The sequence below is a fragment of the Pogona vitticeps genome, chromosome 5 (assembly GCF_051106095.1).
Source record: "Pogona vitticeps strain Pit_001003342236 chromosome 5, PviZW2.1, whole genome shotgun sequence".
Lineage (NCBI taxonomy): Eukaryota > Metazoa > Chordata > Lepidosauria > Squamata > Agamidae > Pogona > Pogona vitticeps.
The window spans coordinates 193,576,219-193,592,676 of record NC_135787.1 but is presented as its reverse complement, the minus strand read 5'-3'; the positions used below and the strand labels follow the sequence as shown (position 1 = coordinate 193,592,676).

Below are 16,458 nucleotides of genomic sequence, written 5' to 3'. Positions count from 1 at the left end.
GGGTGCTAGACTCCTAGATAAAATCCAGCCTGAACTACCTCTCTGGAGACAAAAATGGAGAAACTGAGGCTGTCCTACTTTGAGCACATTATGTGAAGGGCGGATTCTCTGGGAAAGAACATAACGCTGGCAAAAGTTGAAAGCACCAGGAAAGGAGGAAGGCCAAAATGTGAGATGGGCGGACTCCCTAAAAGAAGCCACAGGGTTGAGTCTGTAGATGCTCAACAGGACTGTTGAGGACAGGAGATTGTGGCGGTCACTCTTCCAAACTAATGAAATACTGTAAATAAAAATAGGCAACTTCTTGGCTTCTCGAGTGACAGCACTGATGATATTTGGGCAGCGTAGCCAACCACGAATTTTTTTTTGCAATTAAAAAGCGAACATGTTGATTATGGAACAGACTGGTGCGGATCAGGGCCTCCTTCCTCAGAGGACCATTACATTACTAACAGTTGCTATTCACAAAGCAGCTGTTGCTGATCACACAAGTGTCCTGGAGGTCAGCCAATCAACACACAATTTTGGGGTGATAAGAAAGCTTTGGGATTCAAATCTCTAGAGATGGGACTTGAACATTTTGACCATTTTTCTAATAGTGCTGGTTCTAACCTGTCCTGGAATGGAAGTTTTTTTTTTAACGTCAGAAAAGCAACTTTAAGGTCAGTGGGACAATGTGTTGAGAAAGCAAAGTTTTCTCCTGTGGATTTTAAAACATTGCTTTTTTTTTTTTTTTTTGAAGCCAGGTCGGCCCACAGCGTTAGGTGCACAGAGATGATTTTGGGATGGGAGGGGCACTTTTTCAGTTGTGGTTTGCAAAGACAGTAGCCCTTTTAATCTGCCCAAATGGATCAGACCCAAAATAAAAATAAAAAATAAAATTGCGACATCTAAAAGATGAAATGCTGTATTTTAATGGGAATTTTCATGGATCAAGGCCATTTCCTCGGGCATTCAAAGGAGACTATAGAACTGTCATATTTATATACTGTCACGTGTTCAAGTGGGGATACAGTTAACAGACAAATGGACAGTTAGTAAAGAAATACAGTGATCAGACTGTGAATAATTTCAATTATTACTCTATGAATCTACAAGGTAACAATAGTACAGTAGTGGCAGACTGTGGGAGCCACGGTAAAATTTCATGAATCAGGATGCCTTGATTGATGTTTAATCCTTTTGGATGGGCTCTCCAGCATCCATATGTACCTTATCTCAGCGGTTCTCTTTCAAGTCCAGTTCTGTAATGTTTCTTCGTAATTCAGGTCATTTAAAGAGGGCCCAGGTAGACTGAAATGTTCCAAAACAGATTATTGTGTGTTGCCATGATTTATTTCAGATATATATATCCACAACAGATGGTCATGCCCATTTAACGCAAAAGAATTAATGGGCATAAAGCGGACATCAGAAAGAGCAGCGCTCTAACCACTGCTCCCCTCTAGGTGCAAATGTGGATGACTTAATTGACATCGATAGAAAGGTTGAGAAACTGGTGGGCATTTCTGTGAAACGTAGGTTAGATACAGAATTTGAGATTGTATGTGATTTTTGTGAGGTTGGCTTTGCAACCCTACATTTTTTGTGATAGATGTGAAGCCGATCCTTCTCACTGAGAGCAGAGAAAGGCCGGAGAAAAGATTGGATTCCATTTCATGGCTGCTTTTGCGCTTGTGACATTTTGCTCGGGCAAAAGGGGCATTTTATGTACACGAGACTGCATGTGTGAATCTTCTTCATGCCTTTGAGGGCTCGCTTTGGGCTGGGGGAGGTTCAAAGAGGGGGCGGGTTAATTTAGTTCTATTATTATTTGCCATGTTTCCATGTTTTAATCTTTTAAAAAAATCACATATTGTTTAATTTGTCTTTTAATATTTAACTTATTGTATTTTAATTGTGTGAATTTTAATGCTGTGAGCCGCCTTGGGTCCCTTTGTTAGGAGAAATGTGGCATATAAACAAACACACACATCCTGAGGGATGGTCTTTTAGGTGGGTTGGGGGATAGTTTAGGAAGGAAAACGTACAGTATTACTGTTGCTGCTGCTGTTGCAAGAACGTTCCATCGACAGTAAGTGATTTATCGCTAAACATTTTTTTAAATTTTAAAAAAAGGGGGATACAAGCATGGTGGGCATTCAGTGGCCTTGGTGCCCGCCCAAAAAACAAACTTGTTTGCAAAGTAAATAAAATAAACAGCTACGTTCACACGCGCTGAAGCAATAAGGATTGAAGCAATACAGGGATTGGTCCATTATAAAACAACCATACTGGTCAAGTGAAAAACAACCCCTGACTGACTAGCCAAATGAATCAACGTGAATGGAAATTTACAAAAGGATTCAAATAACGGGAGAATGGATATAACTGGGATTCTTTTGGCATGCGTGATGGAGCCCTAACTTGGAAGTGACTTGGTGGTACGTTAATAAGAACACGCAAGGTGGTTATTTTTTTAAAAGCCCGCACTAAATAAAGGTAACAATCCTTTAATGTCATCCTGTGTTATTACCTGCATCTTGTGTAAGGGACAGGAGGAGAGAGATTGTTTTGGGGAACAGTGATGTGATAAACCTGTAATCTAGCTCCTGTGATTTTTTTTCCACACCCCAATGCAGGTGGAGGGAAGGAAGGGCTACTGGCTTTCTAGAATGCAGAAACATTAGTTCACGGCGAGTCCCCCTGTGCTGTCAGTAGCTCTGTGTTCAGTGAAGAAATTGAAATGGTTAAAAGATTTTGTATATCTTGGCTCAAACATCCATCCAAAGGGAGACTGTAGCCAAGAAATCGGAAGAAGGCTGAGTCTTGGAAAGGCAGTGGTGAAGGTATTAGAAAAGATAGTCAAGTGTAAGGATGTGTCCCTGGAAACCAAGACTGAGATCATATACGGTCTTGTATTTCTGATCAGTATGTTAAGGATGTGAAAGCTGGACAATGAAAAAAGCGGACAGGAAAGCGACTGATTCATTTGAAATGTGGTGCTGGAGGAGAGCTTAGCGGATACCCTGGACGGCCAGAAAGCTGAGCAAGGGGGTCCTAGATCAAATAGAGCCTGAACGGTCTCTGGAAGCAAAACTGGGGAAACTGAACTTGTCCTGTTTTGGCCACATCCTGAGAAGGCGGGATTCTCTGGAAAAGACACTAATGCTGGGAAAGGCGGAAGGCCGCAGGAAAAGAGGAGGACCGAACACGAGACGGACGGACTCCCTAAAGGAACCCACAGGCTTGAATTTGCAAGAGCTGAGCCAGACAGGAGATTTGGAGATGGCCTCTGTCTCTGTGAATGAACCATCTGATGGCAGACAAGAACACAAAAACACCTTCTGTGCGGTTGATAAGGAATCAGAATATGAGATTCAGGAGTGGTTGACAACAAGCTGTCATGGAAATCCAGTGTTAATGACTAGAGCGGAGGTTCCCAACCTTGGATCTTCAGATCTTCTTGGACTAAAACTCCCGGCGCTAGCGGCGCTGGCTAGGATTTCTGGGAGTTGTAGTCCCAGAACATGTTGGGAACCCCTGAACTGGGCAGGTTTGGTTCTTTTTGGACTACAACCCCCAGCATCCCCCAGCAAGCAGGGTGCACCTCTAGTTACAATTACACTTGCTCCTCATTCTGGATGGCCAAGTGCCTCGGTCCTCCCTGACCCGCCTGATTCAGATCTCTACATCTACCATATGAGGGGAAAAAACAAAACCAGAAATCAGCGACCACAGTGGCTAGGAAAATGTGGGAGAAAAAATTGACATTTTCAATCCCAGCCAACCCCCCCAAACGGTAAGCACGTCCTCCTTCTTTTCCTTTGGAGGGCTTGTTATGTATTATTGCTTTAGTACTTGGTGTGTTGGCCATCTCTCCGAGTGGGATCTGTTTGATCCTTTTTAGTCCTTTGTATACTTACTGTCTTTTAGCTTCGATCTTGTCTTTTTATGACGTCGGCTGCCTCTTTCCACTCTTTGTTCTCAGCTTCAAATGTTGTGTCTTTTCATGATGTCAACCCACCCTTGTCTTGACTCGTTTCCTGCTTTAAATGGTGTCTGTCAAGGATGTAAAAACCCCTTCGGTTCTTTTTAAGGAGAAAATATGTGTGTGTGTGTGTGTGTGTGTGTGTGTGTGTGTGTGTGTGTGTGTGTGTGTGTGTGTGTGTGTGTGTGTGTGTGTGTGTGTGTGTGTGTGTGTGTGTGTGTTATTTTAAACAAATAATACAATTTCACTCTTAACACTTCCTTCTTTCAGCCCACCGCTTTCTGAACCCCAAAAGCACCCCTTTTCCCTGTCTGGTCTTCAGTTTCCTTTGGGAGCAAATGCCAAGAAGGGACCCCCCTCTCCCTGGTCTTTCTCTTGCACCCCAAAACCCTGTTGTTGTTTTTAAAGACCCCCCTCCCCACCCGTTTATTTTGGGGCGACTTGCCCCATAGCCTCTCCCCGGCTCCCCCTCCCTTTAATTTTGTTTTTTGCAGGAGGGACCCCCAGCATTTGCACCTCCCGGTTGCAGAAACCAACATTCCCAAGCCGATCCAAAAAAAGGGTGCCCCTTATCCTAGGCATTAAAAATAAATGCCTTAACATCTCCCCCTCTTTTTTGTGTGATTGATTGATTGATTTCAGGGCCAGTCCTTCGTGCCTGCCACGCATCCTGCACATTGCGGGGGGGGGGGGGGGGGAGAAAAAAGCGATTTATTTTTTTTTAAAAAAAAGAGCAAAGCTCTTTAAAGCTCGGCCGGAAGTGAAAGCGGTGCCAAGGGCCGGTCTCTTTCCGGGTCAGTTTTCACTTTCTTTCTGTCTCCTCTTTCGTTGCACGGAAAGGGGAAAGAGAGAAAAAAAGAGAGAGGGAGGGCGATCGGCGGGGCTTTCACTTCCTGGGGTAAGGCGGATGAGGCCGTGCCTGCCCCCCCTCCACCCCCCCCAAAAAAGGCGACGGTCGGACATGTTTCCCCTTCTCCCGGAGCCCTTGCGCGGCGGCCCCGATCCTCCGAGGCCGCCTCCAGGCCCTCGCCAAGCCCGCGCGTAAAAACGCGCCGCGGTTGCGCAGCGCCCGAGCGCGCAAGAGGAGAGCCCCCTTTTAGGAGAGAGAGAGAGGACGGGGGGCACTTCTCTCCTCCTCCCCCAAGTTACCGTCTCGGGGGTCGTTATCCTGGTTTTTTCCCCTCCCCTTTCTTTTGGATTCCTTTGTTTCCACGCAGAAGGAGGAGGAGGAGTTGGAACCGAAGTCGCTCCGCTTTTGCGCCTCCGCCGGGCGCGCTCTCTCTCTCGGTGGTGGTTTTGGCTCCGGCGCAAAGAGAGGGAGGGAGTGCTTTTTGGGGGGGTTTCTCTCTTTCTGCGCGGTTTGCGGGGCCGATCCCGAGCCTGACAGGCGAGCAAGAGGAGGACCTTGCGGGGCAAAGGACGGCGCTCCCCCCCCCCGCGCCGGTTCCGACGTGAAGGAATCCCTGGCTGGCCTCGGGGACTTAAACCGGGTGAAACAGAAGCCGATCCGGAGCGACGAGTCGGGAAAGAAGAGTCGGGGGAAGGGGGGGGGAAAGATCCGAAGGATCGCGGAAGGTCCGCGGCGCTCCTCGACCATGGGAGAGCGTGGGAGCGAAGGCCCGAGGATTGCGGCCCCTGCGAGAGGTGAGTGGGAGGTCGTGGAGAGGCCGGGACGCGTGTCGCCCGGTCCGATCCATGGCCCCGGGGCAGTGCGCGCAATCTCGCTCTCCGTCTCGCCTGTTTTTGCGCCCGTTTTCTGGTCAGGAAGGCCCGTTGAATCCGATGGAATTGGTGCCCCCATGGAGGTGCGCAGCGCGATCCTGAGACTGTCTACCTGGAGCGCCGATCCCGGCGGTTGTTCGAGGGGCGCTGAAGCGTTGCCCCCGATCGGCGCAGGGAGCCTTGCTTTGTGCGATCCTGTCCTCGCTGGGAGGGGGAGGGCTTGCATAGGATCGGAGGTGTCTAGGGTTGCGCTATGGCGAACCGCTGCTGGCAAGGGATGGAGAGGAAGCGAGAGGGAAGACGTTCTCCTGCCCCAAAGGAAGGCATCGTAATGGCGTGTTGCGCAGGAGATCTGCCTGCCAGCTCCGGATCCCCTTCTTCCTCCACGTTCACTCCGATGGGAAAAGTTGGGGGGGGGGTTCTGCGTGCGCACCTTTGCCCTCCGCGCAAACATTGCTGGCATAAAGGATCGGGCGCCGTGGCGTCTTTTCCGAGGGCTCGATTCTCACCCCTTGCTGCCTTCCGATTCCCCTTCGGCTTGCCGCGCCATCCTCTTTGCTCGGGAGTAAGCCGGTTGAGGATCGCTTGACCGGTGGGGTAGCCGAGCTTTGTTGAATGCGGAAGAGAAAGAGCAGCTCTCCACGTGTTTGTTCAGCCGAGAGTGAAAATGAACCACTCAGCCGAGGAGCGGGTGAAACCAAAAGTGTCACTCCGCCTGTCCTCTTTACTTCGGAGTAAGACTCCTGCGGCTTAATGGCTCTTCTCCCTAAACACCCGGCGATCTCCCCAGAAAAGCTGCTGATCCTGAGTTTTGTTAAGCTGTCAAGTTGTATCTTCCACCGGGATCCTCAACTTGGTTATTCAGCTTTTTTTTTTTTAAGGATCAGTGGTTTTATGGGGTCTTGCCCTCAATTTGTGTGTTTAGGATTTTACCGGCTCCTTATAACCTTCCCAGTTTGAGGTGGAAGTTTAAGGATTGCGGATCAGGCCCCTTTGTGTTTTTAACCACTGCTTTTGTACAAACAGGCAGAAGACGTTTATTGGTGGCTCGTGCCCTGGGGTGGTTCGGGCTTGGAGAGGTTTAACAGGGGGCAGGATTTCCACCTCCCAGGTGTTCCACTTTTGAAAGGGGTGTGTTTGTGTTGAATGGCACCCTTCACTCTAAAAATGCTATACCTTTTTTTTAAAAAAAAAACACTTTTTTTGTTACTGCACTTTGGTGTAGTTTGAATTGGAAAAGGGCTCAAGAATTCTGAAAAGTTTTCTTCTCCCCACTGTGATAATTTGGCCAAATCTATTTACAATTATAGGATTTTTTTTTTAAAAAAGACATGCTGTTTTTCAGTGTGTTTCTTTTATTCCTCCATCTGTCTTCTCATTGCCTTTTGTGGTTCGTTGCTGTGTGTTCTCAAGTTGGGACTAACTTACAGCCACCATCAGAACTGCTGGATAGGTCAGTGGCTTACGTCTCTGGAGCCAGAGGTTGGGAGTTCGAATCCACCCCCCCCCCCCGGTGGCTCCTTGAGAGGGGCTGGACCCCATGATCCGGAGGGTCCCTTCCAGCTCTGCCGTTCAAAAGCTATTACAGTTTTGAGATAAACCAAGTGCAGGCACATGAGAAGCCACCAGCTGCATCTGCATGGGGGGGAAAAAATAGGACCATACCAGTGGCATTGAGGGAATGGAGGAGATTTCGAAGGTCCATCTTTTGAGCCGCTGCAGTAATGGATGGTGACCCTAGGGATGTGCGTGGGGAAACTTTGGGGGGGCTTATTTCCTTTCGGGTTCTGTCAGTTCTTTAAATACAGAAGGAACCTACTCTTTGGGATTGTTTTGTTACATGTTCCCCCATCCATGTTCTGTCTCGCACGGGCCCAGAAATGGCAAAGAATGCTCTGAACACTACAAAAATGCTGAGACAAGGTGGCAATCCACAGTAAATTAACCAAACAACACATTTAAAAAAATATATTTTAAACTCATTATTTTAATCAATTTTTTTTAAAGTCAGTGTATCAAAGAAGACATCCTCTCCACACACAAACAAAGGGGGGGAAGGGCAAAATACAAAAAAACAGATGTACTGTAAGGAGAAGGTAAAGGTTCCCCTTGACAATTTGTCCAGTTGTGTCTGACTCTAGGGGGCGGTGCTCATCCCTGTTTCCAACCCATAGAACTAGTGTTTTTGTCCGAAGGCAATCTTCCGTGGTCACGTGGCCAGTGCGACTTAGACACGGAAAGCTGTTACCTTCCCACCGAGGTGGTCCCTATTTATCTACTCGCATTTTGCATGCGTTCTAACGGCTAGATTGGCGGGAGCTGGGACAAGCGACGGGCGCTCACTCCGTCACGTGGATTTAATCTTACGACGGCTGGTCTTCCGACCTTGCAGCCCAGAGGCTTCTGCGGGTTATCCCGCAGTGCTACCACGTCCCTTTCAAAACAGATGTGCTGCCCGCTAAATGGAAGAAAAGCAGGAATCTAATAAAAGCAATGATACACCCTCAACCTCCCCAACTAAAACAATTAGAACATGGAAGGATTTATCTATCCCCTGTTGTTGATGTGTTTTCATCTTTTCTTCGAATACTTAGCAGCAGGAAACAGAAATAATTGAGGAAAGGAAAGGGTGGGGAGAAAGAGTGGGGGAAATCCACAAAACATTGGGCTGGGAAATCCCAACGATAATCCCAAAGAGGCAATCTGGTAGCACAGGCAGGCTATTGGGTGACAGCAGCAAACATAATCCTAAGAAATGGTAATAGGGGAGGGGGGAGGAAGACAAAATGGATGGAGAACACACTTAAGATGGAGCTCAGCAGCACACAGATCTGACCTATAAAGAAGGACTGAAGCCAAGGACATTCTTTACTGGGTTCCAAACCATTCATGCCCTTCTAAAGCTAAAAATTTTTCTTCCCCTGTGGAGGAGGACAAGGGCAAGCAGCCCTTGTTTATCCTATTTAATTTGATGAATTGCCTTTTCAAGATGATTTGACAGACTAGAGGTGAAGGGAAAAAGCCAAGGAGAGAGGGAAACAAATAAGAATCTAAAGCTTTTATGGTTCTTTCATCAAAACAAAGCGTTTGGATTTTGAAAACTCTCTTTCAGAACTTAATGCAAGAATCTGAAAATGAAAGCAAGACAGCCTCTTGTGTACATTTCCCATGTGTGTCAAATTGAAAGTCCCTTCTGTAGGTAAAACCGGCAGAGGATCTTTCATAGGCTATGAAGCACTGATGCTCGCGCTAACTCTTGTTGGTACTGAGTAGTCTAATCTCAAATACAGAAATAACATGGACACTTATGGGCTATAATGCAGAATGTTACAGAATAATATCAATTAGATCTCATGGAAAGTAAGTTGAAAGGGCACAGGTAACTGAAATGCAAACGTAAGGAGAAAAACAGAACAAAATATTATTAGAGAGTTTGGCCCTGAAATTGGAGCAAAGCAGTGAAGCAATTCATAGTATTCCCTGAAGCTGGTCATTTGTTTATTGCAAGCAGATGACTGTACATATAAATATCACAAGATGGTCAGTGCAGCATCCAAATAAATTATGTAACTTAGAACAGAAGAGGGAGGATATCTGTTTTCCCTGCAAAAACAAGACCGTGGTATAAACCATAAAGTGTCAGTATCAAAAATTAGAGCAAAGCTGAAGAAGAACACTAAAACAATCATAGTCCCAAAATATAACTTCAATAATATTCTTTAAGAATGTTAAAGTTTATAAACAATATAAAGAACAGATTTGTGTTGATAACTCAGCTGACTCAGAACTACAAAAATCTGGAAAAATGTCGGAGAAGCGAGCAAACATCTATTAAATCGCGGTGTGGTGTGAAGGAAAGATTTATGAATGCCACAGACCACCCAAAAGACAAATAAGTACTGTAGGTTCTAGATCAAGTGAAGCCTGAATTCTCCTATTACAAGCTAAAACAACTAAGCTGAGCTTATTGTGCTTTGACTTTTCATGAAAATACAGTACAAGGCTCACTTGTCATACTTATAGTGCAATCTTACTTGGTAACTAACTTATTTATTTATTTTATATTTATTTATTTAACTTATATGAATGAGACATGGATATTGTTAAGCGCAGTAAGAGAAATTCAGGTTTGGCGTGAAGAAAAAAAATTTCGCATACATTTCAATACCCACCCGCCCCTAATAAATTTGATTTGTTTTCCTATGGCATCAACATTTCTGGAAATTCTGTGTCTCCATATTAAAACACTATACAGAAGCCAGCATTAGCCTCTGGGATTGGTAGGCAGCAGGGTGAGTTGGATTTAAATCGGATTTTTTTTTTGACAATTTAAATAAAAGCCCATTTAAAAAAAAAATCTAAATTGTGATTTGACAGATGCCGATAGAGGTCCCTTTTCTCCTGTCTGTTTGGGACGATTAGCCCATAAAGTGAATGGCATAGTCCTTTCTTAATATCTTCTCCATCTTTTGAGGCAGGCTTTTAACAATCACGATTGAATCTCTGAACAATAGTAGCGTGATAATAATCTTAGAACTGCAGAGCTGGAAGGGACCCCGAAAGATCATCCAGCCCAGCCCCTGGCAAGGAGGTCTACCAGAGGGACTCGAATTCCCAACCTTGGGCTCTTGCAGCCAAAGACTTTAAGCCAAATACATTAGTCAGCAGTTACCTTTTTAAAGTTAAGATAGTTTTAAAGGTTTGCTTGCTTTTAATTATTCGGTTTTATTTTAATTAGCCTATAGTTTCGTGGGATTTATTTAACGTTTGACTTCTGATGTTTTTTGTTCTATTCTTTTTTAATATTGTTTTCAGGAGTTTTAAATATGGACGCTTGTGCTCTGTTGTTTTAACCGTGTTTTAATATGGATCTTAATTACCATTTTAATGCAGTGTATTTGTTTAATTCTTTTTTTAGATATTTGTATACTTACGGTTGAAGCTTTTAAATATTGTTTCAGTGATATGGGCCGCCTTGGGTCCTTTTGGGGAGAAAGGCCGCGTAGAAACATTTTAAATAAATGATAAATAAATAAATATTGTGAACCGCCTTGGGGTCCCCTTATTGGGAGAAAGGCGGCCTAAAAAATAAAACAAAGAAACAAATAATAAAGAAATTACCTCCCTTGTTCTGTGTAGAATTAAGTCTATGGCTTTATCCTGTGGGGTATTAATAAGACTCCTCGGTGTTGTGGTTCGTGCTATCTAGAACGAATTTCAATCCAGAACGAATTTTCGGAAACTAGGGTCAGGACTGGTGAATGGGGCCCCATCAGGAAATTCCAGGGATTTCCAGAAAGAGACCCAGTCTTGAAATCCCAGGAAGACATGGCTGAGCCAGATGGATCAGGAGCCAGATCCAGAACGAGGTGGCTTCTCAGGTCCCAGTGCTTGATTTATTTCGAAACTAGACCAACTGGTTTTGGTGTTGTGCTGCAGTTAAGACGATTTCTAGAAACATTCTCTGTGTGCTTAAGAGTTGGCTTGTGGCAGAGATCAGATAACAGCAACAGAGTTTTCGTGCTGCATAACCAAAGTGTTTTGAGATCCGGAGCAGTCCGATGTACACGAGAGATAGTACCAGCGAGTACAATTTGTTCCAGGGGTTATGCGCTTAACGTCCTCATAGAAAGCCCAGATCCCCTAATAAATCAGGGGTAGCTCTCCGCCCGTCATGCCACTTTTCCTTGAATCCTTTACAGATTCCACAGGAACGTGAGATGTGGCTTTGTAGAGTTACATGTGTACAGGATGTTAAGACAAAAATTAGAAGGTACAAATTAGGTTTCAATTTGGAAAGTCAAAACGAATGGTAAAAGTTGGTACCGGGCGTTGTAAAGAAGAAAGAGACGCTTGCACCTCTCTTTTGTAGAACAGTGAATATAAAGGGGAATAATCTTTAAGCAGTACCTTATTGGCTGTGTTCCTTGTTGATTTAGTTTCTCTTTGTCTCTCCGGCCTGTTGCTTTGCCGTGTTCGTAGAAGGAGCATCGGCCTGGTTTCACTTCTGCTTCTATTTTAATCAGTTTCACTTTCCACCTTTCAGTGCTTGAGAAGCGCAAAGCATGTTTACTGGGATTACAGTAAGGCAGTTATATAGTGCAGATTGGACTTTTTTTTAAAAAAAAAACCTAAGGCACAGGGAGAGCTAAATCCAGGGGCCCAGTTAGAGAAGATCCGTTGAATCAACGAGGTTTTGGTAAATCAACGGTTTTGAAAGATGCGGTGATTCAGTAGGTCTGTCTGCAGCTGGGACAAACCATTCGATGTGGCTTGGGATGAAACTGCTTTTTTTGTAATTTTATATTTGGTATTCAGCATGCACTGTGTCCTCCATTCACAATTGAAGACATTCCATTGACGTCCCCATTTTTGTATTTGCACTCGGATAGCGGGGAAGACATATTGAAGATTTTTAAAAAGGTATTGGACAGATTCATAAAGAACAAGCCTATTTGTACAGTAGTTCTGCCCAATGGGAGCCGTGTAGAGCTTCTGTGTGCAGGAGCAGTATATACTGTATATTGATTTCAGAGGTGGGAACTGTGAGAGGGGCGGGACCTTGCCATGGCTTCTGGCTTGCAGGGTCCTTTGGAAACACACTTCTGGTCTCTGAGGGAGACAGAAGGCACTCTAGCTGGCCTTTTAGGTTCTTGTATGTATGTGGCTGATTGTAGAACGTGGCGAGTCAGTGAACAGACTGCAGACAGCTACGTACAGACATGACCACCTTTGATGGAGGGAACATTTGCTAATGTTTCCCCATAGCCATAAATCTTCCCGCACATAGAAAACTAGGATGTCAAGGATATGGCTCAGTTAAATATTTCCCCGGGTCTGTAGTTTACGGTGATAAAGATCCAGAGTGAAAGGGCTGTTCCGTGTAATTCTTTCAACCGTGTAGCTTCTGTTTCATGGGGATGAGTGGCCTTCCTTGTGACATCCGTTCTACCTTAATCATTGCTCAAGGTCCAAGTCCACAGTCATTGAAGCCCCTCCTGTGCTTAACTTCCTTTTTATTGCCTTTTCCTGCACTTGTGAAAACGACGGAGGCCACGGTCACCTCAGACCACGCTGCACCGTGTGCAGGAGGAAGGGAGGGGAAAGTGCCTGTATGTAACTTTTTTTCCCTTTCTAAATTCACTCGATGGCTCGAATGAGGGTGGATTTGATGTAAATCACGATTAATTTTTTGGAAAAAAAATCAGATGATTTTGATGATTTCAATAAAACATTCCTTTTTAAATTGCGATTTGAATCAATTTGTTTTTTTTTTTTAAATTGTTGATTTTTATCTACCCTACTCAAAATTAGCCTACGGGGCCAACTGTTGTTGTGACCTGTCGTCAAGTTGGAACCCACATATAGCCACCGGCCCTGACAGGGTTTGTGTCGAGGAGGACACAAGGAATGTCGTGAGTTTCCATAGCCAAGTGGGGATTCGAACTCTGTTCTTCAGGGTCCTTGTCTGTCATTCAATCTGTCCACTACACACCATGCTGGGAATTCTATAGTGAAAACCCGTGTTGCGTGGGGCCAGATTTATTTCTGTGACTTTTAAGGTAAAGCTGGAGAGGTCTGCTTCCTTTTAAACCTAAAAACATCTGAATATTGGCAAATGTGAAAAGTTTCACATACTTCAGGTCTCTTCCTCCTGAATTTTCTCTTGTAGCCCCCAGCGTCCTTGGTGAGTCATTCTTTCCACACTAAAAAAAAATCTGGATCTGTTCTCCATCATCCCACAACCATGGGCTCAAGTTGCAGGAAGCCAGATTTTGGTTGAATCCCAGGAAAAATACACTCACAACAAAAACACACTGATCACCATAATCACCCATCTCCTGAAAAAGACAAAAGCTGATCCCACAGCCATAAATACTCAACTCCCAAACAAACGCACCAGAGCACAGAGTTCTGACTCCTGTCCTCTGAAGATGCCGGCCACAGAGACGGGCGAAACGTCAGGAAGAACAACCTTCAGAACACAGCCAAAGAGCCCGAAAAACTCACAACAACCATCAGGAAAAAAATCCTTAACTGTTAGAGCAGTATGACGACGAAACCCATGAGCTTAGGAGGTAGCTCCAACACTGGAGGCCTTTGGGAGAAAATTAGACAACCAGATATACTTTTGATTTGGATTCCTGCCTTGAGCGGGGGTGGAGGACTCGATGGCCTTATCGGCCCCATCATTCTGTGATTTTATGACCCCCGTTTGCACTGGAGTCGAGTTGCGAAGGCGTAGCAGAAAAAAAATGAATGAGGGTGGGAAAAAATTCTTCTGTTCTCCATCAGCCTTCGAATACCAGATTCCAACCATGACCCTCAAACTCCTCTGGATTCTGTTCACCGAGTTTGTTACACATTCGTCCACATCCCTGAATCTGATGGCTATTCCCAGTTGGAACAGATCTGCTGAATCCATTGCTCAGCAGTGAGTCAGTGCTTAAAATCCCGCTGATTCAATAGCCGCCTAGAGTGGTCGAATACGATCAGATAGGCGGGATAGAAATAAAATAAATAAATAAAATAAATAAATAAATTCTACTCTAGTAAGAACTGCCGATAGGATCCAGGTTTTTGGTGGCCATGTTCTTATTTTCTTTTTCTTTTTTGTCTATTCGATTTGTGCTTTATTTGCATTACTGTTAGGTGGTCACAAAAACGGGTGGGTCGTAATGGGTCAGGAACCTTTTTTTGGTATTTACATGCATGCAAGAAGAAGGTTGGAGGTTGTGATGGGTAATTGATTAGATGCTGATCACACCTCTAATTGTGTTTGATTATGCCCCTCAAACACACGGGTGCCCAGCATTTGTCCGTTAGCCACAATTAGCTATGGCTACTTCCATGATTCCTCTAGTTTGGCCATCATTATTGTAAGGGATTTCAACCATTGGTTTTCTGCAATTTCCCATTATGGCTTAAAAATCTACCGGTTCATCCCAACTTGAATCGATCCGTTGTATCAATGGGGACTTGCTAAAAGCTCTTTTCCAAGTCCTGTCCGTTCAGTGGGTCTAAAACCCATGTCGCTGGAGACCAAGACCATTCCCACTCTTAGATTTCCAATCACCAGGTATGGGTGCGAAAGCTGTACAGCTAAGAAATCTGACAGGGAAAAAATGGATTTATTTGAAATGTGGTGCTGGAAGAAAGCTTTATGGATCCCCTGGACTGTCAGATTGATGAACAAGTGGGTCCCAGATCAAAATGAAGCCTGAACTGTCTCTGGAGGGGAAAATTACAAAATGGAGGCTGTCCTACTTTGGGCAGATCACGAGAAGCCAGGATTCTCTGGGAGAGACAATAATGTTGGGAAATGTAGAAGGCAGCAGGAGAAGGGGAAGACCCGATACGAGATGGACTTATGAATAATAAGTCACAGGATGGCTCCTTTTTATGTAGAATATCAGCCACCGACTATGTTTATTTTGCCAGTGGTGTGTGTAAAATACAATGGCCTAATGTCCAAAAAATCAGAGGGTTTATTTCTTGAAAAAACCAAGTTTCTGATCCCCATGACAGGAAAAATAGGTGTGCAAGTGTCTGAGTAATGGCTGCGAAGATCGCAGAAGTCAACAAGGTGGCTAAGTAAGTTTTTCCAGTGGTTTTCCAGCAGGCGTGTCGTGATTTGGAAAATTCTCCCTTCCCTTCCCTCCATTATGGACTCACCAAACCAGAACGGTGGGTGGAAAATGGCCGGATGAGTCATATTGTGCAATTTTGCACACAGCAGCATGCAGCTTGCAGAATTGGTGTGTTCTTAATCTCGAGGTTGGCATGAAATGTCTGGAGGAGGCTGTCATTTGTGTGTGTGTGTTTTAAGCCCCGAGTTCACTCGAGCATTCTTGAGATCCAGCGTCACATTAATGTGTAAAGCTTCGGATTCCTTTCTCAGTACATCGGTCTGTTTTCTTTCCTCCTCCTGTCTAACGCAGGACGCGTCTTTCTCCGAACACATCAAAGCCAGTGGTTAGCTCAAGAGAGAACTTGAGGAGACCCCTGTTTTCCCCCTACGCCTGCTTCTGTAACCAAACAGAGGTAAAAATTCAGTGTTTACAGACAGACACAAACCCACATCTGGATGCATTGTCCCTTTGAACGTGGCTTGGAATTTTACATTGGCACTTTTAGTTTCAATTTGCATTCGATTCCGGTCCTGGTGGAGCTTTGTGATATAATACAAGGGAGGAGTTTATGCCACACGAGTCAGGCTGTTTGCTTTGCGGTGGATTTACTTTCTGTTGGCCTGGTGCTTTGCTAGAGAAGAGCCAGGGTGTTCTTGTTCCTGGCCAATAAAGCATGCAAAATAATCTCCGGTTATAAGTACAGTACTTGCCCGGATGAGATTAAATGTGGAGCTCAGTCTGATGCGTCAACGGCCCAGTTAAACCAGTGATGCCTTAAATGCATAGCAAAGAATCCTTCCATATGGCAGGAACCCAAACCCACATGTGTCCAGTACGGATGGGTGTTTGTTTTTTGTTCATTTTTTAACACTGACGCCTTGAATTCTACAGAAATTGCCCCAGCTTGAAATCGGGGGGGGGGGGGGGGCTTCTTCCCACTTCCCCCAAAAAACCCTCAAGTGTTTGGTAAAATTGGCAGCTGGTGCACAGATAAGGAAAAAAAAAACTCCCTTGCTGGATTTGGCTGGGCAGGGCTAAGCTCTGTGGTGTTGCAAAGCATTATGGGCCTTGTAGTTTCCTGACCCTGAAAGGTTCAGATTTCAGTATATTTTTTTAAAAAAATGTAAAAGAGGA

The 16,458-nt window shown here is 44.8% G+C and overlaps 1 protein-coding gene across 3 annotated transcripts in view; it reads left to right on the top strand.

The window, feature by feature from the left end:
- Positions 1-4,806: 4,806 nt before the first annotated feature.
- The window catches only part of TASOR2 (transcription activation suppressor family member 2), a 49,948-nt gene continuing 38,296 nt past the window's right edge, over positions 4,807-16,458 (top strand). Inside the window, exons 1-2 of one of the 3 annotated variants that reach the window (XM_020812691.3) lie at positions 5,478-5,614; positions 15,634-15,736. The gene's annotated coding sequence lies outside the window, so the exon portion shown is untranslated. Of the gene's footprint in view, positions 4,869-5,477; positions 5,615-15,633; positions 15,737-16,458 lie in introns of those variants that run through there. The other 2 variants (XM_078376524.1, XM_020812694.3) reach the window with 2 other exon arrangements.